Source organism: Anser anser, assembly GCF_964211835.1.
Source record: "Anser anser genome assembly, chromosome: 3".
NCBI lineage: Eukaryota > Metazoa > Chordata > Aves > Anseriformes > Anatidae > Anser > Anser anser.
Genome location: NC_139722.1, coordinates 5,888,408 through 5,915,673, shown reverse-complemented (window position 1 = coordinate 5,915,673; position 27,266 = coordinate 5,888,408). Strand labels below are relative to the sequence as shown.

The 27,266-nt window shown below is 43.0% G+C and overlaps 1 protein-coding gene and 1 long non-coding RNA gene across 2 annotated transcripts in view; both read right to left on the bottom strand.

Moving 5' to 3' along the window:
- RUNX2 (RUNX family transcription factor 2) overlaps window positions 1-27,266 on the bottom strand; it is a 155,212-nt gene that overhangs the window by 51,926 nt on the left and 76,020 nt on the right. The window lies entirely within an intron of this gene.
- LOC310896890 lies at window positions 1,652-27,262 on the bottom strand. Its single transcript, XR_014581902.1, has 2 exons — window positions 6,149-27,262; window positions 1,652-6,062 (listed from the first exon to the last, which is right to left on the bottom strand). It is a non-coding gene; the product is annotated as an uncharacterized lncRNA (long non-coding RNA).

Sequence of the window (27,266 nt, the reverse complement as noted above, 5' to 3'; positions counted from 1 at the left end):
GTGATGCCTCGCATCAAAACAAAGCCAAAACCCTGGGGAGACCAAGGGGAAGGCGACACAGCTCATGGGCTGAGTTTGGCCACCAGGCACATCATCGTTTTTGAAGGGCTCGGGCAGGGGGCTGACCCTATAGCCTACGGTTGTAAAGTTTGTTTAGCAACAGGGAGCCTCCCGTGAACTTAAAACAATAGGAAAACAGAGTCCTGGAGAATAAATCTCGCCAGCCGGTTGCCTGCGAGTTTGGCTACCAGAAGGTAACAAATCCCGAGGAATGCGGGCGGCGGGGGGGACCTGCCTGCGAGAGGCCGCTGGAGGGTGTCCAACACAAGCAGCGGGTGATGCCAGTCACCGAGCGGCTGTCGGAGCTGATGGACACCCGGGGACAGCCTGAGAAATGCCGGGGCTGCCACGGGAGAGGATGTCCCGTAGGATTTCCTGGTTGCTTCATCAAGGGGTGGGCTCTTGAGGCACTGGGGGGCTGAGCAAGAAGACCGTGGAAACCCCAAACACCGCTGCCACTGCTTCTAGCAGCATCAGGTTAGTGCTGAGCGGCTGCTCCTCGAGGTATGGCAGAGCAGGTTGCTCCAAGCAGGACCTGAGTTTTAGGTCGGAATTGGTGAGTCTCCCTCTCCTGTACAGCAGGGGAACTTGGAAGACATGAACTTTTGGTCGCTGCCCCCCTGGGCTGGACAGGACGCAGCACACTGGACGTGGGAAGCTCTGTCTTGATACAAGTGCCCTGAGCTGCCCCGGTTTCAGTTTTTAAATCAGATCAGAGCCCACGGGATTTGCTTTCACCCTGCTGTAACCACTGCCGTGATTTCACTGCTAAACAGCAAACTACTTGGGCATTACATTGTGGGTGCAATCCTCTGGGAAAAAAAAAATAAGTAAGGGAAATTCAAAGAAACAGAAGCTGTAAATGCCTAGTTATAAAAATCACAAGTCATTCAAGAGGGCAGCTGTGAAGTTAACAGCTTTCAAAGCCGTATGCAAGCACGCTCATACAGCCCTACCTGTACGTAAGCCGCTAGTTCGGAAATATGTGGGAGCGCATTGGATCATCACTGGCACGCACTGTGAATAATCTCTAGGTTTTTTTATTATTATTTTGGTGAGTCATGAAGTCTGGATGCCCACCACAGTGCACCAGTGGAAAACATCTCTGCAATGCGAGAGTGACAAGGCTATTTTATGCCGTTCTCTTAAAACAGTCCAAAATAACACTGAAGTACTTAAATTCTGGAAATACTCATCATCCCCATGCTATTAATATAATCTCTATAGCTCATTCTATTTAAAGCAAGTTTCTTTCCTTGGGTTTCATTTTGTGGGTGGCAAATCCTCATTTAATTCTCAGGATAATAAAAAAAAAAAAAAAAGAAAAAGGAACCTACGATTGGAAAAATGGGATCGTATGGAGCCCAAGCTTTCAGCCAGAGCCACGAACAGAGGTTTTGCCATGGTCTTCAGTGGGAGACAGACTGGCCCTGAAGTTTTTAGAGCTTCCAGAAATTTAAACCTTATTATTCCCTTTGTTTTTAATGTTCTATGACTCATTTTAGGAATAACATAGCTGCTTCCACTATAACGGTGAAAGTTAGGTGTTTGAACCCTTCGATATGGAATTTTAGATACAAGCTGTGTAGTCTACCTTTAGCCCTACTGCTTTTTTTTTTTTTTTCCTTTTCCACTGATGAAATAAAAACCCAAGCCATAGGCACCATTTATTACAGGATAACAAGTTCATATGAGGGATTTTCTTTTCTTTAAGCACAAACTTGATTTAATTCCATCAAAGAATAATGGAAAATAGAACACAAAGTGCTGTTCCCATTTTGTCCAAGAAAACTAAAACAAGCAATGCTAGTGATGCTGAAGAAATTGGATATATTTGAGTGGTGTGTTGCCTTGGTTTTTTTTACAAGTAAAACTCATCTGTCTTAACCAATTTAAATGAAGTAAAAAGGCAACAAGAGGGATGGAAATTTTTTTTCCAGCTTCAACACAAACTGCAAGGAAGTGAAGGTTTAAGAAAAGAAATCAATTATTTTTTAGGTAAAAGTCTACAGAAAGCTCAGCACTATGAGAAAGAAAGAAATTTCTTTTTTTTTTTTAACTCTTCTCCAGGTAGGATGGCTGTCCTTTCACCCACAACACCCATGGAATGATTCTCCTCTGGGCAGCAGCAAAGGGGTTTGGCTCTGAGTGTCCCCATCACTGCTGCTCCTTGCAACGACCAGTTTTGATGCCCAAACAAGTTATTCCTCCCTTGACAAAAGGCTCAGTGTGCTAATGATTCCCTTTGACTGAAGGACCAACACTGAACCCAGTTTCTAATCCCTGATGGATTTAGATGGCCAAACTACTGCCAAGGGTGTTACCTCACGTATCCTCCAAGTATCTGACAACATGGCCAAGAGGACATTGGTTTAAAATCACAGCTCTTGCATAAAGTAAGGAAAACTCATTCCCTTCTCTGTGTTGCTGATATTACACTATGTTGTTGGGTGTGGTGGTTCTATCAGAACATCTCTCATGGTGGTAATTTACTTTCTGCCCATCCCTCTGATTTGACAGCAAAAAGTGCTTTTGTGTGTTTTGCTTTCCTTTGGTACAGTTTCTGACTGTGTTTAGGAATGGTTGGTTTGCTAACATTTTGATCGTCCCTGATAATGTTCTAGGATACGTTTCTTGCTTTCTTGTTAACTCTGGTGCAAATCTTCGCTAAAATATAAATGGATGTACATTTGTACAAATTTGATGAAAGAGGAGAACTGCGGCTGCTGAATTTAAAGTGAAAGTCAAGCCACGCTCGCTTGCCAGTTGAGATGATTGTAACTCTACCAAGCTCTGTGGTTTTCACACCTTCATGTTTAGTGCTTGGATGTTTCCTTCTCTGCTTTCACAAAAACAGAGACACGAAAAACGGGCCAAAACGTGCGAGCAGTTCCCCCGGCAGCTCTGGGGCGGGTGCGGGTACCGGGTAGGAGCGGCGCTGAGCGCTGCGGCGAGCATCCTGAACACGGAGCAGGGCGCTGCCCAGCCACAAGCTCAGGACCACAGCACGGCAGAATCAGAAGCGTGAGTGCATTGACAAGAAGCTAGTCAAGCTCTCATCGCTTCAAACCAGGGTAACCCTAGTGACACCTGTAAAAGCGGCGCTGAAATGATCATGACACGTGTTTTTGGTCTATTCTCCCACGTACCTGGTGACAGGACGAGGGGGAATGGGCTAAAGTTGCACCAGGGGAGTTTTAGGTTGGATGTTAGGAATAACTTCTTTACCGAAAGGGTTGTTGGGCACTGGGATGGGCTGCCCAGGGAAGCGGTTGAGTCACCATCCCTGGAGGTCTTCAAAAGATGTTTGGATGTAGAGCTTAGTGGTATGGTTTAGTGGAGGACTTATTAGTGTTAGGTCAGAGGTTGGACTCGGTGATCTTGGAGGTCTCTTCCAACCTAGGTGATTCTGTGATTCTGTGATTCTGTGTTAATGGTGTTTCTTTGTTATGCAGTTTGGGTATGTGTACATGGTGGCACATTTCTTCGGGGTCTCTGACTTTGTTCAGAGGCAGCATCATTTATTGCTGCTTCAGTAAACCGAAATGAAAGCTTACATGGCTATGCAACCACACCAGCACCTTCACACATGCTAAAAATGAAATTTCTGTGTCTGTTCACAAGGAAAAAAAAAGTATTAATTATGCACAAACATAACAACTTTCTCTAAGTCTGCCTGGAGATCTGAAAGAGAAGTGGCCCTGTAATCACATCTCTTCTGAGAATACTGCCATATGGTTTTAACAGAGGTTTATTTCCTGAAGCGAGAGAGGACTGCAGATTCTCAATCCAACTAAAATAATTATGCAGACAATTTCACTCCATTACTTGCAGTGGAACCCAAGCTGTGTGGTCCTCACATGCTTGCTGACACCTTTAAAGAGACATTAAACCATTTTTATATAAAATTCCCTTAATGGGTGGGATGTAGGATGAATTTCCTGGAAGATTAGCACCTGTCACAGCGCATAAGGCTTGCCTCTGACTCCTGCTTTAATTCCCTTTGGTTGGTAGACAACAAAACTGAGACTGAAGCCTCCAGAATATGCAGCAGCAAAGCATCAACCTGGGGTAACCATCTTTACAAAGGGAAACTTCTCCCATTGCTGAGGTTTCCTATGCAATTATTTTACCTCCCACATTTGACCCTGAAATAGCACAGGCCATATACAAATGTGTGCCCCACATCAAGTACAAGGAAATTTAAATATAGCCTTAAATTTCAGCATGTGCTTCAATTCTTTGTTGAATTATGCTGTGAGCACAAAGCGGAGCCTTTGCCGAGAACATTTTTCCAAACCACCCTGCGTTGCTGATCCTTCACCTCAACTAGACAGACCGGAGGGCAAAACTTCCAATCTTTCAATCAGCAGTGGGTAAAAATCCAGGCAAAATGAAACTGCTTCAACTAAAAACAATAGGAAATGTATTAAAACATCACCTATCCAACTCTGAATGTAAACTACGGGAATACTGTAAAAACAGGGATGTTAACCAAGACACACAATGATTAAAGGAGACTTTAAAGGGAGAAAGGAGACCACCCTTTATGCATGGAAATATTCCTTTTGGACTAAAATGCAATCTGGCTTTTTTTTGGCTATTGTGTCTGATTTTAGTTACGGTAGCTAGTTTATGAAATTAGCAAACATGCTACATTTCAGACTAGCAAATCTGATTAAATCCGAAGAAAGCATACACATACTGGTGTGCCAATCTGCCTGTGGTATCACAAAGCCCTAATTCCTGGTAGCAAGAGGGTGAAGGAAGAGGAAGGTTTGCTGCAGGATCGGGGGATTTTTCAGAGAGCCTTTCTGAATTCAGTGTAAAATGCTCATTGCTCCAGATCAAAAAGAAAGCAGTGGCTGGGACGTCAGCTCAGAAACCAGACACGCACCAGCAAGCAGGGCAGAACCGAATGGGTCATGGCCTTGTTTTCTTGATGGGTTGCAAACCTTGCCGAGGCGCAGCTTGAGGCTCCCCAGTGAGCACCTTCCTCAGCTGGGTACCGCGGCTCCGCAGCGGTTAATGGCACGCTCTGCGTCTGTGTGGCCTAGCGGCGAGGAAACTGGGCAGGAAACGTGTTTCTAATCTTCTTCTAATGGCAATTTCAACATTATGCTACAGATAATTTATGGTCATGTAAATAGTGAAATCCACCTCTAAATGCTTCAGCTCCCTGTCCTACCACAGCCCTAGTCTTCTGTACGTGGGGCAGGAGCAGGATGCTCTGCTACGGGGTGGAGGATTGATGCTCAGCTCCAGATCATGCAAGTGCTGGATGCAAGGCCAGCTCCTCCCTTGGACTTACTGCTTTTCCTCCCACGTTATCCATTCACCTCATAAGTCTGGAGGATTTTCTCCCATTTCTTGTCTGTCCAGGGCAAGGTAGTGAGCAATCACCCTCTTAGCAGTGGCATTGACACTTGGAAATACAAAAAAATTATACCTCCAGTAAAGTTGTATTCACCTCTGTTTACCATTATCAAAGCTGCTCTTACTGATGCAACTAAATCAGGTTGGTTTGTTAAGTCAGCAGTACTTTCTAGTTCTCATGCCCTAGCAAAATTCTGGCATGCATTAGAAGGAGCATGGCCAGCAGGTCAAGGGAGGTGATCCTCCCCCTCTACTCTGCCCTCGTCAGGCCTCACCTGGAGTACTGTGTCCAGTTCTGGGCTCCCCGGTATAAAAAAGACAGGGATCTCCTGGAAAGAGTCTAGCGGAGGGCCACAAAGATGACACGGGGCCTGGAGCATCTTCCCTATGAGGAAAGGCTGAGGGACCTGGGTCTGTTCAGCCTGGAGAAGAGAAGACTGAGAGGGGATCTCGTCAATGTGTATAAATACCTGAGGTGTGGGAGACAGAGGGATTTGGCCAACCTCTTTTCAGTGGTTTGTGGGGACAGGACAAGGGGTAATGGCCACAAAAAGGAGTGCAGGAAGTTCCGCACCAGCATGTGAAAGAACTTCTTCCCGGTGAGGGTGACGGAGCACTGGGACAGGCTGCCCAGGAAGGTTGTGGAGTCTCCTTCTCTGGAGATATTCAAGGCCTGTCTGGACGCCTACCTGGGCAGCCTGCTCTAGGGAACCTGCTTTGCCAGGGGGGTTGGACCCGATGATCTCTTGAGGTCCCTTCCAACCCCTACAGTTCTGTGATTCTGTGAAAATGCTCTGAGTGAGCCTTTCGACACAGCAAAGACATACTGAAAGTGCTAGTGACAGCAAAGCTACCAACGTATTTTTGTCCGAGCTAGGTTGAACAATGCTCTCTCTCTCCCCCAAACCTTCTGTTTCGAAACAAAACCTAAATTTTGGGCCAAAGTTTCCTGTGGCAATAGTTGTGGTTAAACATTATTTGTGAGCTTTGCATGCTTGATAAGGTCTCAGCACCGTGGAAAAATAATCGGTTGTCAGCTGAGGTGTGGCAAATGGAGGCAGAGGTTCGAGAGATGTTAAATAGGGCAGAAATGGCCAGATGCGGTTCTCTGAGCTTACAGCAAAACTCCCACTTACTTCAGAAGCAAGATTTGGGCCAGTACTGCTATTCCGGTTAGCGTTTGGTTTTGTGGGGAGAGGGGTGGCAGCTTTTCCTGTGTGATTCGCTGAAGCAGAAGGAAAATGCTCACAAGGATAAGAGTGCCTGGGTTTGGCCAGCTGCACCTACGCTTCACGCTACATGCCACAAACGTCTAAAGTGGATCTTGGGGAAATTACCCATCGTGGTTTTGAGGTTTTAGTAAGGACCAGAAAAAAAAAAAGAAAAAAAAAAAGACAGGAAAACTGCACTTGAGCACTGATTCACTCTATAAATTGATCTAACTTTCTGACAGATGAACTGAGTTCAAAGAGGCAATCTACTTTATCTTAGCAAGATGCCACTCCACTTTGAGATCATTAAGCCCAAATCTCACCTTCTTGCTCAAGAGGCAGAACCATGCCTATGTCTAGGAAGTCAGTCTTCATTTAGCAACAACGTGTAATGTCAGGTAATTTGGGGATTTTGAACAAAACTCAGGAACTCAGCAGTCACGTAAAAAATTGCTTATCATACAAAGCAGCAACAAGAACTCATACTCACATGGCTATAATGGCTGGCATCCGTGGGCCACTATTAATGTGCTTGTGAAAGTACAACGAGATCTCTGATCACAAATGATAACATCCTTAGTTTTATGCCACACCCTAAAGGTAAAACTTCTGGAAATGCCATCGCTTCCTTGGTCTTTTCAGAAATAGCACGGGCTGCTGGTTCGAGAGAAATATCCTTCCTTATTTTGATGGGGATTTCCACCGATCTCAGTTTCTTGCGATGGAACTTGCGAAGCTTTGTTCCCCATGCCTGAACACACGGGATGGCTGTTTACCTGACTACTATATGCAAGCTTAGCCTCACTCATCCATGTCAAACAGGGCAGCAAGTGTTGGTAGTACGTGACTCATAACACCCCAGAATTAATAAGCAATACTTTTGGAGAACTAAAACCCTGTCGAGCAGGGAAAAGAGCCACCCTGCCCTATGTTGAGGTCTACAGGAAACTGCCAACACTCAAAACAATTATTTCATGGGGCATCTGATCAATTAGTCTTGAAATTATGGGCTTGTTAGAGATCATTCTCTTCCCATCAGTACTGTGCAGAGTTTATTAACAGGTTCTAGAGAACTCTCTCCATGCCTTAGAAATTACTGAAGATAAACCAATGTTATTAATATGATCATCCAAAACTTGCTGGCTGCTCAGTTTTCAATGGAGCAAGTAAGAAGGAAGTAATTTATCAGCCAGCAGGACAAATAAATAATATTTACATAATTCTTTCCCCGTCTTTTTCCTTCTTTGATTCCTTTTAAACCAAATCTATTTTTTTTTTGTCTTCCTCTTTGTTATTCTCTGGTGGCTTCCTCCAAAAACAAAACAAAACAAAACACAAAAAAACTAGAGACCAGCAAACATTTCCTCTTCATTCTCTCCCGTTCATCTTATTTTTCCCTCCTTCTCTTACCACTTGCTGCACATGTATTTGGGGTGGTTTCCCCTCTTCCCATTCACTCAGCTTTCATTGCTCTAGCTATAGTACCATTAGATATTGAAGTCTACTTTCTTAAAAATTATAGTTTTACAAATGTGCTCCACTCCTCCATAAACTGCAAGCCTTTAGAGACAGGTATGCTAGCAGAGAAGCTATTTATTTCTTGGCTACTCCAGGTTCCCTTTATTTTATGGTTGCACTCTGGATTACACGTGCGGAGCAGCAGAAGCACGAGCTACTTCTGTCGGCACAGCTGCAAGTATCACAGTAACAAGAGGAAAGAATTCACCTTTTTTACAGCTTTTTCTTCTCTACCTGAGTATTTCTGCATCAGCACTGCAATGAACAGGAGGGACACGCCGAATGGTAACACATAGAGGAACGCACCTGGCATCCCAAATTGCTCCCATGTGCTCACTCTTGCTAACGAAAGGCAGGGTTAGCAAATATCAGAGGCTCCGTTTCAGAAATATTTATATGGGCAGCAAGGAGAAGTGACAGAAAAGCAAGTTATTAATTACAAAAGACAACAAAAGAGGTCATTGCAATACCATGAGCCAAAACAAAATGGGATTTCACAGTAACTGCTTTGGTACTTTGCATTTAGAAATGCAACAAGCCAAGTGTTTCACAAACAAGTTGACAATTTATTACTGTCTGAAATGTAGACATGAATTGGCAAAAAAATGGCCCAAAAAATTGTTTTTCTCATTAACGTCAGGTTGCAGAATTCCAGATTAAAACAGCCTGAAGGCTTTCTCCCCTCTCATACAACTCAATTATTTTTAATCCCTTTGGGGTGAAAAACCCAACCAAGTCTTGCAGCAGCAGGTTGACGCCTAGTCCACTGTCAGTATTTCTAGGATGTCTGTTTTTAGGGTCTTCTGATGCTCTTGTAAAGCTCACTCTGGCTAACACTTCCTTTGCCTACCAAACTCCATAAATTTTTAACTAATGCTTTAAAAAATAAATCTTGCTTAGGCACTCGGCTAATGGGCGCTGACTTTTTTGGAGCTTGCTCTCTGTTCCCAGAGCAGAAGCCAATCTCACCGAGATGTTTAATTGAAACCTGGTCACTGTTCACATCGCAGGGCTTGCACATGTCCCAGGTTTCCTGGAGACCTGCAGGGAGTATAAGGAGCTTATGGTAGATGCCTCCACCCCAACACCTCGCCTACGGTACTTGAGGTAGGGTTTGCTATCTGCTTCCTCCACTGAATGGGGACATGAGAAATGCTGACTGCAAGGTCAGCCTGGGCTCTCGAAGGAGCTCAGGGAGTTACCTCATGCTGACCCACTTTTTTCTCTTTTCCTCCCTTAGAAAAATTTTATCTTAATCCAGAGGGAAGAGATGGGACCTTCCCCATGGACATGTATGTTTATGATTATCCATGGATTGTCTGTATCTACATATAATAAGAACCAAATGTTGTTAGGGACACCAAATGTTAGTACAGGGATAGACACCACCTGCTAGAAAATTACACAGACACAGAGTAGAGAAATGGCCCAGAAGGTCCACAAGATAAGGAGCTAGAAATCCCATTTGTTCAAAAGGGTGGAGAAAGTGGAAAAACCAAACCCACTAATTTCTCAAATCCCTAGTCTAGGGAGGGTCATAACTTGCTGAGGAAGAACAGATTGAGGATATCTTGTTATAAATCCAGAGGTACACGCTTAGATAATGCACTTTGAGCTGAAATGACTAAAAGAGTTATCACTCGTGCTGAAAGTCCAACGCGATGCTCAGCCGTGACTTACTGCACGTGGCTGAGGGTTCGCCCACTTTCACAGTGCAGCCTCGCTTCCTAGCACGGACCTCACGATCGTGCTCTTTGCCTACACCCTGGAGAAGTCCTGCAACTTCACCCTCCTCAGCAAGCAAGGGACGCCACAGGGGATTTCAAAAGCAAACGCCTTAAATTGGCCCTTGGCTGCTATGTGCTAAATGCTGTGGAGTGTGGGAATTGCAAGGCAAACAAATGCGAGGTATTTCTCCACATTCAGAATATCTGAAAAGTCAAAAGTGGTAAAATTCAGGGTCTAAAATACCTTTCAAAGTTTCTATAAAGATGTCTGTCCCCAGTCAGGCTGAGGAATAAATTCATTAGTGTGTTGAACGAGTCCCTCAGAACAACACTGACACGGTTTCCTCTGCTGCTCTTCTGCGATCAGCAACGCTTGGAGGCTGAGAGGGGGAACTGGAAACAGCATTTGTACACAAGCCAACAAACCCACCTATTCTAAGGGACTCGACAACTAATTTTTAAAAGAGAATGCAAATATTGTCCTAAAAAATTGCCTCGACTACTGCCGATACGGGACCATGAAGATACACAGCCACGCTCCTGGGGTGGAATAGGCTACCGCGTCCCGGAGCTGGATGGCAACCATCTGCGTGCATGCTCTCTGACTGCCGCAAGTGTGCAGTGATTCTACTTATCTTAAGCCTCTTTTATTGAGGGCTAAGCTAAATCAAATCAACTTACGTTCACGGGGAGGGCCAGGAGCACCTACCGGGCAGCTGCAGTGGCTCAGCTGACATGTGGTAACACAGTCATCCCCTGTAACTCGAGCACGTGTCTAAGCCCTGAAATTTTCTCAGTATGGACTCAACTGGAGGCTGAAATGAAGTGCAATTTCAGGTCTACCTTCTTTCAGACTCAAGTGGTGCACAGGTCTAGTGTTAACACTTCACAGCAGAGCAAATTCCGTGCATACATACCGAAGCTACAATGATTCTGTAAGTTAGATCTAAACAGTTTTGTTTGTGTTTAAATATTTGATCACCTGTCTGCAGCGTTGCGAGCCCAACTAGTAGAAGTACGCCACTGCACGAGAATCAAATGATGATAATTATGGGATGGGAAAAAACTTCATGATAGACTGTTTCACAAGCACACAGCATTATTATATACATATATATGTATATGTATTCATATAGCATAATAAAAGAAAATGCAAAAATCTCAATAAACATTAATAAGAAAAATTTAAATGTTAAAAGTTTGTCTCATTGAGTAAGTGAGACTGTGGTTGGAAACACAGCAACAGACATTTATACTCGAGTCTTCAGCATTTCAACTCTCTTAGCAATGTAAAAACAACAAAAAACAATGGTGCTCTCATGAAAAGGCCAAATTCACAATGCAGACACTACTCCTCCCATTCAGACAGGGTATTCATTATTACTTTAAATGTGCAGAGTCTAAAAAACTATACAAATATTTGAGCGTGGTGTGTATCCTTTTAATTCTGCACATACTCATTTTGTTGTTCCATCAAGCACTTGGCATCAAAGCTTTTCTTTATGTGCAGGTGTGAAAGGTGTGTGTACAAATTAAGGAGCTATCTCGCTAGCTATTCAGTCTGGAGGAGCACATGAAAGAGCCTCATTATAACAACCCAAGGGAGTCATTTTTGCTCTGAACTAGGATTCCCGGGCTCCAGAGCTGCTCCTATCCTCTTTGCACGTCCCAGACACACTGCGGGATTTTTGCAGGAGACCCCATCCTGCACAAACCCTCTCTCACTGCAGAAGCGGACGCAAACGGCTACGTCTGTCTTTTCTATTAGTAATTATCGTCTGAAAAAGTCAAAAGCCTTTGGAGAGATTCGTTTGTAAATGAGCCGCACATCCTGACCGGTGCAAGCGATTTGCTCCAATTTCCATATTTTGCAGCTCACATGCTGCAGTCGCCTTGCCCCCACAAGGTTAGGTTTGCCAAGGACCGTGCCTTCGCTGCAGCTCCAGATGGCTGCGACTTCAGTCCTGTACTCTGGCCAGTAGTCTCCAGGCTGGGGTTAAACAAGCAGTTTGTTCCTCTCTTACATAAGCACCGAAAGACAATACTACATTCGAGCTCATAAAAATATTTTAATTGGTGATGATTTCCAGACAACTATGTCAAAATTAACTCCGAGTTGATGCCCACTTGCTTAAATTTCATTCATCTGGGTTCAAATTATTTGCTTAAAAGAAGAAACATTTCCTTTTATACACACTTTGGTTTCAACCTCCAAAACCATTGCTAGAAATTAGTCCTAACCACCCAGTCGGCTGCCTCAGAAACCGAGCTCAAATCCATCACTTTAATGACATCAATAACAAATACACAATTTTAAACCCTATTGTGAACAGTGGCATACCGAGGAGCATGTGTAGCTGTCATCTCGTTAGTCACTAGAAAAACACCAATGAAACCGAAAGAGCCTAACCATGACAAATTATTCAAGAGTTTAACCTGAGACATTAATGAGCGCTAAATAGCTTGTTTTCATGCTCGCTTAAGGAGATTTGTTTAAAATCCCACCAACCTCCCTTGAATGTCGCTTGGCGAAGCAGTTCGTTCTTGTCAAGCTGGTTTTCCCATCGCAGCTAAAACGGCAGGTTGCACGTGTTTGTTTAAGGATGCCTTCCCTCCCCACCCCGCAAGACACACACGCGCACGGCCGGGAAGCTGCCTCCCCTCGGCTGCACAAACCCTCTTCGACTCGCTCCCCAGGTTCACAAAGCGTAGAGCTGGCAGAAAGCGCCCGCACCTGACTGCAATCACATCAGCAGCCAGCGGCATGATGCTGGTGTAAAGTGAACGCGGGGAGGCTGGCTATCCCGTAGAAGTTTCATCTTTTTGGATTTTCTGTTTTGTCTGGTTTTCGTCTCGGCAGCCTGTACTAGAATAAAGCTTTCCTAGAGGAAGGCTCCTAAGCAGAGCCTGGTGCTTGCCATTCTCTGAAAGCAGCACCACTTACTCAGCTCTGATTAAGGGCTGATGTAATGAGAGGCTCACACCTACGAGCCAACCTTTACCTCCTGCAATGCCTTCAAGGGGTTGAAGGAACTGGAGTTTGCGGCCTAAGAGAGCTTCATTGTTCTGACACAGCAATACGGAGCACGTCTGTATGCTGGGAGCTCAAAGCTCACAGGATGGAAAAAAAAAACAAAAAACAACACAAAAACGCTTCTTCTCATCTTGAGGATGGAGTAAAAATAAAAATAAAATAAAATAAAATAAAATAAAATAAAATAAAATAAAATAAAATAAAATAAAATAAAATAAAATAAAATAAAATAAAATAAAATAAAAATAAAAATAAAGTATGTTTTTATTTATCAAGGGAAACTGAGGCTTTCTAACCCATGTTGTGATATGCCCTGTATGGGAATATGCCTTAAAAACATAACTCCAGTAAACCAACACCTTGATTCATACTTCATACGAGAGGAGCTGAGACCAAGAGAATGAGGTATCCAACTTCCACGGATATCAGTAAGTTTGGACATCTGCTTTTTTCAAATGCACCAACAAGGGACACACGAGCGGAGGGCTGGACCAGGTGACCTCCAGAGGTCCCTTCCAACCTCAACTGTTCTGTGATTCTGTGAAATGTCATAAAGACATCAGAGGCAGATGACAGACCTGGAGGACCTGTGTGCAAATGTCTCAGCCACTGAACTGTCCTCCTACATCCCTACCTTACTCATCTGACCACAGAGGTCTGGTCTTCAGAACTTGCTGACACGAGAATTAAAGAACGAAAAAAAAATGTCAAAGGGTAGGTGTGTTCTGTTCTCTTTAAAAAGAATTTTTTCTTCTGACAGACAGCCTTTATGCTGATGTTCCAGATATGCTAACGTTGGGTTTTGCTACACACAGTCTAAATCGTCATTCAAACAAGACATGAGCACGCTTCCAAAACAGGAGCAGTCTCAAATGCTCTCCAAAAAACTGCATTGTGATCCAATGTAAAACTATTCTTCAGTCCATATGGGAGATCTCAAACATTTGCTGGGTCTGGCTTTACTTTTAATGGAATTTATGTTGGAAAAACCATTTTATTTTGACCAGATTGTTTTTTATGCCAAAACTTTTTTTTTCCTTTTAAATTTTGGGCCAAATTTCACTTGACAGGATCCTCTTTGAAGAGGTGATCAAGTATATGCAACTGTTCCATATTGCATATGAACCCTACAATCTAATCTCTCCCCAAACTCATGTCCTTATAAAAATGTGAAGCCTTCTAATAGCTTTAAGTTGTTCTGCATACTGGATGTAAATTAAGTGAGGGCTTTGGAATTTTTTTAATAACTCGTAAAGTTGGGAAGTTTTCAGCTTGGATTCTGGAACCAGAGCTCAGGGCACACTGAACTAATTTAAAAATGTAAATGTAGTAAGATATGACCCATAAGTGACAAATTAAAGAGGGAACGTAAATGATTTTCGGAACGTGCTGCCTTCCACCACGGACTGCTTACACAGTGCGGCCACTCTGGGGTCAACGTTTTCTGGCAGCAAGAGACAATAAAAAACGCATAAACTCAACTCGCATGGTAAAGCTACTGTATCTGACATAACACTAACGCGGAGGCCCAGAGAGGTTACTGAACCCTGGCTCCCAGCTGCATCAATCCCTGTTTTAATCACTCTCCTGACAACACTTCTCTTTCAGCCCTCAGCTGCTTGGCTCCTGAGGATGGGAATACCGCGGTAGTAAAGGAAATGGGAAAAAGCTTAAATGAAGTTGTAGTAGGGAGGAAAATAAAACTGCTGGTGAAGGTTCCTTTTGCTCGGCACTGCAATCTATCTGTCTCCAAAATAAAGGCTATTTTAACTTTAAAAAAGTACCAAAACCCACAACAAACCAGTCATCCCTAAGCCTGGTCCAGTGAACAACAATGAGACAAGCAGCAAGCTCCCTGCAGCACAATGTCTTGCAGCAGCTGGATTTTCCTGCAGCATTTCTCACTGGCCTTGCTCTCTCTTTGACCAAGCTGAAGCTTGTTGAAAGCAAGAGATACCGTGAAGGGCATGGTCTCCTCATTTTCTATGGCCCATGGAGCCAGAGACAGCTTGGAGAGCTCGACCAGCACTGTAAAACAGGGAGGACCCCTCCTTTTGCTCTGTTTGCACAGCCACTCGTACAAACACAGACCCAGCCATCACCATAACTCCTATCATCACCTACCATCTGCAAATAAGAGCCTGCATATTTTAAACAGGAAGGAAGGATTTCTATAAAGGAGCAGATCTCAAGCATGAATTGCAACTCTGGATGCTTCTGACCAGCTCGTCCAATCTACCAAGATGAAAACTTATTAAAACAATTTGTATCACTGGTTTTAAATGGACCCAGCATCTTCACAACTCTGAGTCATGCAAATCCAAAGAAGGAGAAGGCAGCTAAGAGAAAGCCTTGTTTCAGTAGCTTACATCAGAGTATACAAAATACAAAAGTCTGTGCCTCTGGATGTGCCTATTACCAAGGAATGCTCCGCTTACTTCTGCAGAAGGGCTGGTAATTTGCCCTGGGTTTCACACAGCTCCACACCCTCCCCAGGAGGCTCTCAGGTGCCTTTCTTCACATGCACTGACTGGAACTGGTCTTCAGTGACAAAATTGGGTCTGGATTTGGCCCACCTTTGTGTTTGGATGGTGTCCGGGTCCAGGCTGTGGCTGCCCCTCACCCAAACTAAACCAAGCTCGTTCACCAGCCCAAATCCAGCACTGGAAGTTATTTAGGGCAGAGTTTGGAGTAGTTTTTCAATGTTAATTTCCTGTGGTTGTTGTTCTTAAACAACTTTTATTTTTTTCCCCCTAAAAAAAATTCCTTGTCAGAAGCAAATAAAAACTGACACCGCTGCGCACACTGGCGCTGCGGAGGGGCTGCAGGAGCACTCGCAGCCAGGCCTGGCTCCGCGCTCCGGGCGTGCTGGAGGAGTCACGGTCTACTGCACAAACTACTCGCATTGCGGGTGTGTTCCAGCCTGTAATGTCTGCGCGGATTGTGCCAATTCGGTTGAAGTGTATGCGCACCAAATTGCCTCTGTGGAGAGGCTCAGGGTGGGGAAAGAGAGTCCTGCCAAATGCCGGCGCCTGGAGGCCTAGTAAACCCCAATGCCGTCAGAGGGCCTGCAGGCCGCGGTGGCCCTCGTGCCATCTTCTCCAAAGGACACCGCCTTCTCCAGCATGTCCTTGGCACTTAGGAAGGAGCCACATCATGCTCGAGCTGGAGATGGAGCCTTGCTCAGAGCCTTTCAGTCACTACCATGGACCTGACCCATCCAGGTCAATGCTGAAGACATGGCAGACCACGAGGAAAGGCTGCCCCTGCGCAATACATTCCCTACACAGAATTACCATTGCAGCTAATGGGTTGTTTTAAAGTGCAAATTAATAACACGATAGATTAAATATGTTAGAGGTGGGGCCTGTAGGATTGCCTGCTGTTGAAGTTGCCCAAAATTGTAAGTTTTCTGCTGATTGCGAGTTTACCAAATTTTGACTGTTTGGATTCAATTTTTTCTTGCGTGAGTGAGAAGCATACTCCTTCAGTTTTGACCAAAATGGCTCAAACCTTCCTGGAAATGAGTTAGCAAAGGGAAAATGCAGTGCCTCAAAAAACATTTTTGGCAATAATTTCTTGAAGCTTTTTTTGTCACTGTATTTTGGAGTGGAAAAACTTGGCTCTGCAGGTTAGCACTTTTGTCAGAAATATGCCTTTTGTAATTTCCATGGAAATTCAGACAGATTTGGTAAAATCTGACAACTTTGAAAAAACTTTGAAAAATAAAATTTCATTGAATGGAAATTCATTGGGTTTTATCAACTAAAAGCTTTGTTTGCAGCTTGGCAAAGGTAGCTGATTGCTGGCCCACGGATTTTATGCTCCTGCCACACAATTTCTTGTTGTGGCAATAGTTCAGTTGCTCAAAGCCAAGTGTTCACAGATTGTATTCACTGTGTGCTCATACCTTTCCCAGTGCCATATATGAGACCTTCATGTTCGTTCTTCAGAAGCACCAACCCAATCCAAGAGCTGTGCTTTGAACATATAAAGCACTATATATTGTTAAAAGCTCTGAAAAATATGATCTTGTGTGTCTCAAACGGGGCACTCAGGATTAACAAATACTTTGGGACTGAATTCTCTCTGTCATGGGGTCATGTGAAAAAATAAGGTATGGGATCACATAAGTGGCCACGCTCTATCCCACAGGACACTGCTGTCCGACGGATAAACCAGCATATGTTCGTACAATGAAGGACTCTTTTGTCATGCATACTTGAGAGGCATGAATTAAAACTGCACTGGTAACCGTAATCTTGGCATTTCCAAATTATGTGTGCTCAGACATGAACTTTTCCTACTGTAATTTTTGTCTGTAGCATATGCATAAAGCAAGACCTAAGAACTAGAGATATCTTCCCTTTAATCAATAAGATCTGTTTCTTTTATGTCAACATGTTATTATTTATCTGACGTGTAAGTATCCCCTTGTTACCTACCTTAAATCTACTGTTTATTCCCTTTTACACCGAGTCACCACAGAAAAAAAAATAGTTCTCAATTTAATTCTTAATGTGGTATGGCATGTATATATTTAGTGAGGTGTTTACTTTGTACCTCACGCAAAAGTAAACATGCTTCCCAGAAAGCTTCCTTCATCCTTGAGCTGTATCTAAAGAACAGTCCCTGTTATCTGGATTTTGGGAGCACTGAGTCCTTAGTACTCTCTCATACCTGTCTATGATAAAGATTCTCCACAAGCCAGCTGCTATCAGGTTTCTCTTTTGCTGCCATCTGTGTCTTTCAGAAGTAGCAGAGATCAAGAAGAGTGAAATTAAATGCATAGGCTGGTAAGCCAGCATACATGCGGAGCACAGACCCTACATAAATACAGCCTGCGTACCCTTCATGTGCTGTAATTCTGCAGTCCTAATTCTCAGGGATGCTCATGACCGTGTGCCATACTGCAGGCAATGAATACTGCTGCGTGAGACTTCTTCACATCAGTAATAAGCATACCCTGGGCTCATTCTTCCAAAGCAAAAGATAAAGGTTAATTAAACCGTCTGACTCTGCCGTGAAGCTGAGGAGGCTCCCATATAAAAGCCACACTACTGCTGAGCTGCAGGGGCCACAGCCTCTGGGAAAGGAACAGTAATAAGCACATCAGCATGGGGAAAGGGAACATTTCAAACCAGGGTGGACATTTCTGCAGACTGCCCGAGAGTTTCAAGCAGGAGGAAAACATAAAAGACTGCATACTGCTTATTTATGTCTAACATGGAGAGGCTCACCAACATCCGAAAATATACTAAAATGTGACAGACTTCAAAAAGTAACCCTTCAATGCGACTTTTGAAAAAGCAGACTCTAAAGCCCCCTTCTAAAAGGTTTAAAGAACAATAGTCACTGTTCACCTTCAGAGATCTGCACAACTTGTGGATATGTAGGGTGGGTTAAATCAGCCTTTAAACATGCCTGTTTCTCTCTTCTGACCACTAGCTGGGACACCATATCTAGCTTTTAGACAACTGCACTTGCAAACCAATCCACCCTGTGTCTCTCTGAAAATTTTATCCATATGTCCCTTTACAAAAATGATTTTCATTTGGACTGCTTAGGTGATGAATTAAAACACTGAATAAATTACATTCACAGCTCTAACACTGAGCCCTCTTCTGTATTCAACACTTCTTTCTAAAGAGGTGGTAATTTTATTATAGTGCTGGTTTTACAGACAATTGTTCAAAGACATCAAAAAAAGACTAAAAATGTAAGTGGACCCATAGCCCAGATCATCAAAGCCAAAAAGTGTCCAGTGTGGAAAAAAAAAGGAAAAAAAAAAAAAAGGTTCCACAAATCTAATGTTTACAGTAACAAGAGATCCCAGGAACAAAAAAGTACATTATTCATAATTTATTTGGTGTCCTACAAGCCTGGAAACAACATTATTGCATTTCATATGTCTACGGTGCTTAATAAATTCACTAGATAAATTGAATTAATTGTAGTATGTTGTTGTCTAAGAATCTGAATAAGAATCTGGGTCTTGTACAAATGTGGAATGTATGCCCAGAGAAGTTGTAGGAAGTGCCCAAGGCCAGACTGGATGGTGCTTTGAGCAACCTGGTCTAGCGGAAGGTGTTCCTGACCATGGCAGGGGGTTGGAATTAGATGATCTTTAGCTCCCCTTCCAACTCAAACCATTCAATGGTTCTGTGATATATATGTAGTCCATGCAGAGTGCCCTCTATATTGTCTGACCCAGTGACAGTGTTTTATATGTCCAAGTCCCTATTCTTTTCCAGCTTCTGTAGCAGAGAGAAACACAGGTTTGAAAATACATATTTGAAAATGCATCAAATAACTGTGAATACCATCCACTTTTGATGGGTAATCTCTGAATTTCTGATCCTTTTTAACACTGCCATTTAAAATTGGACTTCTTTTGCACATTTAATCTAGGATTTACCATGAGTAAACAACCATACCCGGTACTACAACAGTGCCTGCAAGTGCTCCTTTCCAAGAAGGCTCTGCAACAATGTGAAGCTGCTGTACAGAATTGTCTGCCTGACTTACTAACTTACTCTAAGAACAGTGAAACAAAACACCGCAACTGCCTCCGACTGCACGTAACATTTAAGACCATGCCTACTACTGCGGGAAACCAGGAATGGGCAGGTATAGTTCCCCGGTATTCTTTGTAGGTAACACCCATAAGATGTATTATAACCTTTACACTGTTTCTTACACGGCTGCAATATTTTAATTAGGGTGAGAATGTTACCGAATACTACGCCAACCGCTAAATAACCTGAGCTTTAATCTCAGCAGTTCACACAAGCCAAGCTGAGTAGGACCTGAGTAGTACCTGGCTACTTAAGTCCTGCAAGAAGTGATAAATGATGTAGATAGCACCATTTTTAAAGATGTGTCTGCATTGCACTCATTACAGCAGCTGGACTGATACTTCAAAGGCAGCTATAAACAAATCCTTACATTGTCAGAAATATAGCATGGACAGTTCATAGTTCAGTAAAAGACAAAACATCGCCCCAGGAAGCCGGGAAAATCCACGCTGAGCTCCATATCTGTGGCTGTATGGCTCTCACTACCTGAGCTACCTGCTTGAAAGCTAACTCAGGCTGTCTGAATTTAATAGCAATGATTGAGTACACCCTACAACTATAATATCTCATCATCTCATCTGACTTCATCCACCTCAAAAACAGGGTGCCTAGTCTAGGCTAGTCATCTAGCCTCCATTTATAATCAATGGAAAGGGATGGACACCCCTCAAGGGCAATTAATTCCATTTTAAGATAGGTATTAAGATAGGTGGGATGAATCACTCCTTGGAAGTGCCTGGGTCTCTTCATTCACTACGGGAGAAACCTACCCTACATTTCTAGTTTTCAGAGAGCTGAAAGCTATCTTCAGCCAGCAGTGACCACTGTCTTCTCCGGGCAGTGACAGCACTGTGCTCAGTTAGCAGGTCTACAGTACGTGAGATGTGTAATAATGGATCTGAGCAGACATACACATTAAGGAACCTGGTTGTCTTCCTAAGAATAAGGTTTCTGGCACCCCAAACATGCTGCAGCATGAGATCATTACCAAGTTTCTTCCCCTGAAGTTTCAATTAAGTATGATGTTCTTCCTCATTTCCTCTTCTGCATTCCTTGTCTGGTTAAATCAGCATCTGTGTCTCACTTCTGGGATGACCATGTTTCAGTGGAGAATTAAGTTTATGTGGAGAATAAAAATAAATTTTATACAAAATGTATAAAGAAATTTGGCCTCGCTAGCGAGGAAGATCTATGTAAGTGCTTTACTTACACACCACTCTGATGCAGTATCTCCCAAGCACATTTGCCCTGTTCCCTTCTTCCCAACCCACTTTCTAGAGTGGAAGGAGGGAAGAGATGCTACACTGAAGTGTGAGGAAAAAAAATGCTGATATTAGAAGCAACAAGCTAAAAGCATTTCAAAAGTGAAGGTGTACAAGAGTTTAAGTTCCTGTGGGGCGAGAGAATTGAACTAAGTGGTCTGGGAAAAGCTGCTTCAAAGCCTTTTTTCTACCATCTTCTTCCACAGTATCTGTATATAGTGTCACATATATAAACATCGCTTTCACTTTTCCTTTCCTCCTAGTTGTGGCATATGGAGATGCAGAGTGCATTCACTTACTCTGCTGACTTCATCTGTTTGGTTATAACCCCTTTTTCCATCTGTATTTTCAGTGGAGGCTGTAAGCTATTCAGAGCAAGACTCTCTTATCATACAGCTGCGCAGCACAACAGGGCCATGATTTTATTTGTGGCTTGGAAAGACCTTTTGAATACAAATGGCAATAGCTGCGATATACCAAAAAACACCATAATGGTCATCCTACATGCCAAACATACTAGGACAAGGCTGTTTGAAGCAATGACCCCTCTACAAAAGAATGGAAATGATCTGTTTTCAGTTGACTAATAGAAATCATTACTATTGGCGAGCACATCTTAGGGAATGGTTTTAGGGTCAGGCTTGCCCACTTGTTTTACATCATCTTCTAAAAGTCTTTTCCCTCTCATTCTAGCAGGGAATCCACGGTCAGCTGCCATCACAGCAATGTCCTCTTACGGTGACAGCCAGCCAGTGTCCCGTAGGATCACTTAGCTTTCACAACTGCAGTCTATAAATTCAAGCCGTGAGTGAACTAAGTAGGTTTCGCTTTCGTCTTACCCTACGCACTGTACCAGCAGATGAAAGGTGTGATCACTGGAAAAGATACAACTTTGTCTTAGACTTTTCCTCAGACTGTGAGTTTTATGACCCAGCCCCTCTCTAGTCACAGTGGAAAAACACAGAGCTGCTGGTCCTTGGGATGCAGCTACCATCCAAACCAGCAGCCTCCTGGTCACCTTGCTCCAGAGAGGCACGCACCACGGTCGGGGTGCTGGAAGAAGCCCTGCTCTGCGGGTTACACACCTATCTGAGACACGAATCTAAACCACTGGCATACGTACTGCCTGCCACGTCTCACGAGGAACACCTAAACCGCCCCTACAGTTTCTCACAGCCTCCGGAAATGCTCAGGAACTCTTCTCCAGACCTGAATTAATGAGATTTTGTCAAATTCCACATTAGCAAAAATAAACCAGCAGCAAATGATACCGAGTGAAACTATGTCTGGCATTCACACTGCAGAAAGAGCCTGGTGCTGCGCCCCTGGGACCAGAAACACTGAGGCTGCTCACGGGAGCCCAGGACCACCAGCCTGCAAGTGCCCTGTGGTACCCACTCGGCTCGAATATGGGAAGTATATGCACGGCGAAGAACCTAAACCCCGCAGCGCAGCCACGCCAAACATTTCTTGGGCCGTATAATCACATTCTGCCTCATTTCTTACAAAGGGGCATTGTAACGCAAACATTAAACTTTGCAGAGTCATTCAGAACAATTTACAAACCACCAAAGCGCCCACTGCGCTCCCAGCGAGGCTGGTAGAAATCTGGAATAACCCAGCTGATTTCAGTAGAGATGTGTCACCATGAAAGACACCAGCACAAGGCACAGATTTTCTAAGCCCAGTTTAGATGAAAACTCGGGACTTTTTCATCGTATCTCAGGGTGTTTAGCATTGATTTAAGCTAAAACCTCCTGGCCGTGCCCAAACGCGTGCAGATGCGAACTTCCATGTTCGGTTTCGGCAATGTTATCGCTTGCAAAAACTGCTGTGCTGCAGTTCTGGTGCAAAGCACATGTGCAGAGTACAACCTGCTTGTAAAATTTCCTCCCCTGCAAACTATACCTCTCTGCACTGCACGAATTTACCGCAGTGAAAAAAATTCAATATATTCTTGGGAAGGAAGGGGGCTGGTGTAGTGGTTTTTGAAGGCAAGCCAGAGAATATTCTAAACTGGGGACACACAGCATGCTTTAACTGCTGTGATAATTCTGGATAAAGAGATGTTAAGGATCTAGCTCCTTGCTGTAGCATGCCATGTGTCCCTGAATAAAATTACTGCCATGCAGGCTGTTAGCGAAGGAATGCGTAAACAGACAATGTATCCTTGCATCAGTTCCACAAAATGTTGCACAACACAAATGCCTCTCGATGTGTCATTTCCTGCTTGGCCACCAGCCCAGCTCCTGACAGTCAGTCAACAAAAAAAAAAAAAAAAAAGAGAGAGAGAAAAAGAAAAAGAAAAAAAAAGAATAAAAAAAGAAATAAAAAGGAAAAAGGAAAGAAAAAAGGAAAAAAAAAAACAAAAGATTTAAAGCTGTTCTACTCACAAGCACATTCCACTAGCCCCAGCCTTATCCCTCCACCCTCTGCCTTTGAAAGAAAAGAGAGAGAACTTCCTAAACACTGTTATGGTTTTAAGTCTAGGAATCTCAAAAATCTCAATCGCTTATCTGCGTTTTATAAGCCAGCCGGCCAAACAGTTAATACAAAGGCTGACCAGAAGCTCTCGCTTCTCTTTTGCTGTCTTTTGTAGCGTGCGGGGACAAAAAGGCAATGTTTGCTCATACCTTTCCTCATGTGTGCACCTTACAAGCTAGGGCAGCAGGGAAATATTCAGGAGCTGAATGAAATGCAGTAGTTTCCTCCTACCAAAACATCCCAGTCCAAAGCTCACAGCTACTTTTCCATTCACGCTGATAGACAAAATTGTGGTCAGTGACTTCCGAGACTATCTTTAACTGGCGATGAACTGAAGTCCTTGGAAGCCAGGCAAAATATAAAAATATATGCACTTCTCCTCCCTCTTTCCTCATGATTTCCCTACTGACTGTGTTTGCAGAAAAAGCAGCCAGGAAGGAGGGCTTGTCTCCTATTCCACAGGTACCGCTGTGGAAGGGCAAATCATTATTTCTGTGTTTGTAATGAGGGATGGCAAAGCATTAAAGGGGATATAGGTAAAAGATTTTTCTTTTTTTTTCTTGTAATTCCTTTACAGTGAAATCTTTCTGTCTGTTGGTCAGTTATGAGCTCATGACAACTCAGTTCTCCAGAAAACTTCTTTCAGCCCTCCCAGCTGGAAGGCAGCTCTGCTGGATAAGATCTGTATATGGCAGAGGTTTTATATGGGATACGAGGAGAAAAATAAATATCTGCAGGATTTCCCAATGATTCCCAAAAACCTTATACAATCCAGCCCCTTGATTCCATCACTCAGAATGCAACGTGCTGTCTCGGTCCAGCACAGAGACTCTGCAACCCAGTAGATGTCCCTGGTTGGTAATCTAGATAGACTAAAATAATTTAAAAAAAGAAAAAAAAAAACTTTTCGTGGGAGTAATAATCAGAATACTTTTTCTCACATAGAAATGGGTAGGTTTTCCTAACAGAGCAACCTGACATTACTGTCTCTATTAAAATATGTTAAAATAATAATAGAGAGGTAAAGCAGCAAGCTTCTACGGGCGCATGTTTAATACGACTAAATGGCATTTAAATTTAAGAACCTGACTTCCTGAAGTGCTGAGCATCCAAAATACCAACTGGAGTCACTGCATGCCATGACTGTTCAGCGTGCTTAATGTCAGGCTCTAAATGATTGTGATATCTGTCATTGTCTTGCTGCTGCTCCTGCTGCTGCTGGAAAACATGCAGCATTTATTTGCTCGAGTCAACTTGCCAGCAGAAGGTCAAAGTGCTTTGCCTATAAACAAGCCTTACAAATTCATGATCTTAAGCATGATGTCATGTCTTAAAATGATAAGCTGGCAACAAAGTAAATGACATTTTGTAAAGACGTGCATAATTTTATGTTTACGCTACTTAGAATGAAGGTTCTAATAAGTCATTGGTTGTGTTCCTTTAAAGGGAAGTTTTATAACTGAGATGAATCACAACTGCAAAAGATCAAAGTTAAAAAACATCAATGATGCCATGGGGTACTTTTTAATCTTGTAATGAATGATGATCATGTGCTCTTATGAAGTTGGTCCAACTGCCAACGCCAGATGTGTATATTAAGAAAAAAGTTGTTTGTGATGTGACAGCTCTGGTTGAGCTGCCAGAGAGAAGAAAACTCGGATAACATGCTTGAGATGTCTGCGTGAAATACAGATCCTGGCAGAGAGGGGCACTATTTGCCGATACATAATTTGTTAAGAAAAACACGTTTGCTATCAGAGCCACTTGTAGGCTTCAATTCCTCCTTGCCTCCAACCACCTAATTTTCCTTATGCAATGTAAATGCCAGATACACTTCTTAAATGATTGCTACCAAAGAGTAATAAATCTCCACAAGTGCAGGGGCTCCCTGAAGAAAGCAGAACTTCAATGAAACTCCCACAGTACTTCTAGAGCTACACTTTCCCTGAAAATTCAGATTTAATAGCTGGTCGTTCTAGAGGCATCGCAGCATCGCAGCCTTGAAAGCATCTGGCTGCAATGACAGAACTTGCAGAACCAAACTGACCCCAGAGTAGAACTTCAATATATAGCTGAAATACTAAGATTCAAGGCTCCTTAAAAAGGGACTTTCTTAATAAATAAATAAAGACAGAAAGAAAGACACATTTACTCCATCTGGGCTACAAGAATTGATTTTCTAAGTTACCAAGTATTCCTAGCTTCAGCTGAAATCCATGGCAATAGCAGATAGGTATCGTGTGCAGAGGCTTTCTTTCAAGGCTAACCTAAAAAACTCAGGCAGAACATGGAAATCTTATGAAGTTATATTAACACGGCCTCACTTTTAATCCACAAAGCCTCAGAATGGTTTAGTCCCAATCTAAGGAACAACCACAGGTTCCCTTTCTGTGCCACACCGAGTAGCCCACGCTGTTCTCTGTACCATTTTCAAACTACTCTGCTCTGTCTCAGCATTTTTTAATCCCTGCTAGGAGATTTCCTCTTCTGCAGATACCTCAACACCTGGAAGCAGCTCCAAATGGAAAGGGCTGAATGACGGGTAACTTATTCTCTGGTTTTTACACCGTGAATGCAGTTTGCCCAGTGTCTCCAAGCAACCTGCACGCAACAACGGTTGTGGGTGAACATTAAAAAGGGTGCTGCTTCAGCTAGGGAGGGACGGCAGAACAAAAATCCCCTTGCTGGGACAGACAGACACCTCAGATGTCAGCGGGCAGCAACACAAGTATCTGTGGAATGAAATGTATCCACAGCTATCCCCTTTCCCTTATCTGTTACTCTAGGTGAGACACTACAGCTGGGCAGCTCTTACAGAAGGCATTTCAGTGGCAGAGGAGATGGCACCACAGCGTGTATTAGCACGAGAAATACTTCACTGTGTGAATCCTCTCTACTTCTGTCTTTGTGGAATTTCAGCTAAACTCCCTGCAAGCTCCTTAAAGGTCTCATTTGTATGTGCAGATCAAAGGCAAAATAATTATTTGAGATGCTTCCATTATAGGGATTTTTTTAAGTGTGGTTATTCATCAAATAATTCTTAATCTCTACATGTAATTTAAATACAGCTATACCTAGGTAATCCGATCAATTTAGAAAGAGTTGTTCTAGTCAGATTAAGAAAAATACTGGCTCATCAGTGATATCCATAAGATGCGAGACTGGTTACCGGCTAAATGTGTGAGACAGAGAAACAAACCAAGAAATCATGATGGATTAACCAGACTTGACTGTATCTAAAAGTAAATGCCATCCACAAAATTGCTGGAACATGGCAAAACACACTTGTCATAAAAATGTAGCCAGTAATCACTGCAAATACATTCTTAGTAAGTTAGAAAAGTGCACTGCTATGAGGTTAACATGCCGGATGAAAATCTGATGGACTATGCTTAAATTAAGTATACTTTCTGTGCACAAATAAGAAACAAAGATCATGCTGTTTATACACTGCTTTCATAGATTTCTCTGGCCCCCAGGGTTTTGTGATGAGTCCACAGCCGAAAACCAATTTCAGGTATGATGAGATTAATGAGGTACATTAATTATCTGATGGCAAAAGAATTTAAGGGCAAACAAAAAGGCACTATATTATGTATTTTCTCTCTGTGCTAGGACTGATCCTGTAAGATCAGTCCGCTATTGTGTTCTAAACGTCTCCAGTTTGAAGCTTATGGGAGTTTAGGGAATTCAGCATGTTGCAGGATTGCATCTATTATGCCTAAATCAGATTATATATAAATACCGTGGGTTTAGTTCTCATTTACACTGGCAGATAATGTATCAAGACCTTGATGTGAATGAGAATCAGGTTTGTGATTGCCCAAATTCAGCCAAGCACTTAAGTGTGTGTTTAATGCAAGTATGTGTGTGGTCCAATAGACTCCAAATTAAGCATGCGCTTACAGATTTTGCTGAGCAAGGCCCAGAGTTTGACAAAGATATATATTTCATTTATGGGTCTCTGTTAAACAAAATTAAGCAGGCGTAAGTGTAAAAATAAGAGCATAATACTC